The sequence below is a fragment of the Acinonyx jubatus genome, chromosome B1 (assembly GCF_027475565.1).
Source record: "Acinonyx jubatus isolate Ajub_Pintada_27869175 chromosome B1, VMU_Ajub_asm_v1.0, whole genome shotgun sequence".
NCBI lineage: Eukaryota > Metazoa > Chordata > Mammalia > Carnivora > Felidae > Acinonyx > Acinonyx jubatus.
The window spans coordinates 29,362,299-29,365,513 of record NC_069382.1 but is presented as its reverse complement, the minus strand read 5'-3'; the positions used below and the strand labels follow the sequence as shown (position 1 = coordinate 29,365,513).

Sequence of the window (3,215 nt, the reverse complement as noted above, 5' to 3'; positions counted from 1 at the left end):
GTTGAAAGGCCTATAATTCATTTAAATTCAAGTACTTGATTATCAAAATCACTGTTAGTCTACAATGTAAAGATCTTAATTTATTATTGAAAATGGTGTTTAAAAATGTATGCCCTGGATTATTTCAGAAAGCTACAGTTTTCCAAAGTAAGGGTCAATCAATTATTCAGTGGATGATTCTGGCTGCCATGTTTTGATTAAAGGTGTCAACTGAGCCACCCAGTTCTCCACAATACAGATTTCGGTGAAAGTCACACAGGAGCTGGTCATGTGGTGAATTAAAGCCTTGGTATTTTACAGCTCCTTGATTATCTACTCAGTGCTGGGAGAGAAGGAACAACAACAACAACAACAACAACAACACAACAAAACCACATGGCAACCTATGCATAGAGTTTCTGTCACTAATTCAAGTTTTAAAAACTCAATTTTTATTATATCTACCTACTTGTCTATGTATCTATCAGTCTATCTGTTGTTATACTTTACAATAAATTGGATTCTTGCCTCCAAGTTCGCTTAAGAAAGCTGATCATACAAGTTCAATCTTATCTAACAACTTGTTCACATATTCAACACTTAATTGCATGCCTAGCATGTACTATGCTTTGTTCTGGGTTACAGGAATACAGTGGTAAGTGAAACAAAGTATTACACTCATAAAGTTCATACTCAGGCAGTAAACAACTACACTAAATGTATAACCACAAACAACACTTTCAAATGGTCATAGGTGAAAAATAAAACAACGGAAGAGGATAAAGAATAACAGAGGGTTGGCTATTTGACACAGAGTAGTCAAGGAAGGCTTCCTTAAATAGGGAATGGTTAAGCAAAGAATTCAATGATGTAAAGGAATGAGTCATGCTGAGATCACAAGGAAGAATCCCAAGTAGAAAGGACAGCATATGTAAAATTTCTGAGGCAGGAATAAGCTTGGTGCAACAGAGGAACAGCAAATGTGCCAGTGAGGCTAGAGGGGTAGGAACAAAGGAATGACAGTAGAAGATGAGGACACAGGAGACAGAAAGGCAGGGCCAGATGTCATGGACCTTGAAAGCCATGGTAAGAACTTTGAATTGAATTCTAAGTGTGCGTGAAGTCATCGGGGAGTTTTGTAAAGGAGAGTGACGTGATCTGACTTATATTTTAAAAGACCACTCTGACTACAATATGGACAACAGATTGTAGGGGGGAAAGACTGGAAGCAGGAAGAGTAGTTAGAAGTGAATATAATCACCCCCTTGAGCCACAGCGGTGACTGAGCCTGAGTGACAGCACCCTGGGGAGAAGTGATTCAAGGATGGATATACATTAAAGGTGGGGCTGGCAAGACATGCTGAGTGAGAATTGCACAGGGGTAAAGAAAAGAAGAGATCTAAAGAAAGACTGCTAGATTTTCACCTGAGCACCTAGGTGAAGGTAGTGATATGTATTGAAATGGGAACCAATTTGGGAAGAGTGGGACGAGGGGAGGAAAAATAAGAAAATCGAGAACCCTGCACTAAATTTGAGATGTCTGTGTGCCCAGGTGCAGATGCGAATGGGGCATTGCCTGGAGCTCAGGAGAAAGTTTGGAGCTAGAGACACACATTAGGAAGTAACCGATATAAAGATGGAATCTAAAGTTATGAGACTTGATTTCTTAAGTAGAGTGTGTCATTACAGAAAAGTAAAGGACTAAAAGTGGAGCCCTGCAGCCCTCCAACATATAGAGGTCAGGAAGAAAGGAGAAAAAGAGCAAAGGAGCCTGAGACTCAGAGGCAAGTGATAGAAGCGGAGAAACAGAGAAGTGAGGTATCCCAAATCCAAGGGAATAAAATGCTTCAAGAAGACAGTAGGTCAATTGCTGCTGGTTATTTGAGTATGGTGACGTCTTGAGACAGTTCATTGGCTTTTGCAAGGTGGAGGTCACTTTTGACCTTAGGAAGAGCAGATTTATTGGAGTGATAGGGGTGTACACTTGACGGGAGAGAGAATGGGGACTTCCAGTTTGACGTGGAGATTTGAACACATGTGTTAATCACCTATGCCTCCTATGCCAGGCCAACTCTAAAAGAGCCCCCAATCTATTTACACCCCTCGTATAACGCCCTTACTTTGAGACTATGCTTCCAACCTATAGAATGTAGCAAAAGTGATGTCATTTCTGTGTTAGTTTCCATAAAATAGTGACTTCCAATCTTGCTAACCAGCTCTTGATCGGTGACTTTGATGAAGCATACGGACATATGGAGAGGACAATGTGGCAAGGGACCAAGAGTGACTTCTGGTCAACAGTCACTAAGGAACTGAGACTCTCAGTTCAACAGTTCAGAAGGAACTGAAACTTCCAGTTATTACAGGAGCAGGAAACCTGATGCTTCCTCCTTTGAGCCTTCACATGAAGACCCCACCATGGCAGGTACCTTGATTGTAGTCTTATAAGAGATCATAAAGAAGAGGGTGCAGCTAAGCCCCACCCAGACTCAGACCCACAGTGATTCTGAGATCATTCGTGTGTCGTTTTAACCTGCCAAGTTCATAGTAATTTGTTACAAAGCAATAGTTAACTAATACACCTCTTGAGATGCCACTAAAATGAAGTTGAAGAAAGGAATAACATGGGTACTAACCCACAAGGAAAAGAAGAAAGCCAAGAAAAGATAAAAATAGTGGATATGATATATTCCAATTTTGTAAGATGGGGAGCTCACAGATGTGTAGTGACTAACTTGGTAAAGCCATAAAAGGTGAAACCTATGTCCCTATAAAAGAGGAAACCAACAAGAACAAAGTTGACTCTTGCTACAGAGACTCAAGAATTGGCAACACCAGGGGGCGCCTGACTGGATCACTCAGTAGAGCATGCAACTCTCCATCTCAGGGTCCTGGGTTCAAGACCCATAATGGGGGTAGAGTTCACTTTAAAAATAAAAAGAATTGGAAGCATCAGGTAAATGGAAAGCTAGGGGGAAAGGACTGAATGGATGGAAGTTTAAGTGGAAAGCACTTAGGCACACAGATCCACTCCAGTACCTTGGAAAGCAGAGGATGGAGCCTTCTCTCATGTGACAAGGGGACAGGAGGTTTATCCTCTGAAGAAACTGAAGCATAGCCATTTTGAGCTTGGGGACATTAGGTAAGGGGGTGCAAATATGAAGTCTCAGATCGCAAACAGGGAAATTAGGGGCGCCTTGGTGGCTCAGTCAGTTAAGCGTCTGGATTTCAGCTGA

At 41.5% G+C, this 3,215-nt stretch overlaps 1 long non-coding RNA gene across 1 annotated transcript; it reads left to right on the top strand.

The window, feature by feature from the left end:
* Positions 1–891: 891 nt before the first annotated feature.
* LOC113604675 (uncharacterized) lies at positions 892–2,919 on the top strand. Its single transcript, XR_003426685.2, has 2 exons — positions 892–1,065; positions 2,196–2,919. It is a non-coding gene; the product is annotated as an uncharacterized LOC113604675 (long non-coding RNA).
* The last annotated feature ends 296 nt before the right edge of the window (positions 2,920–3,215 follow it).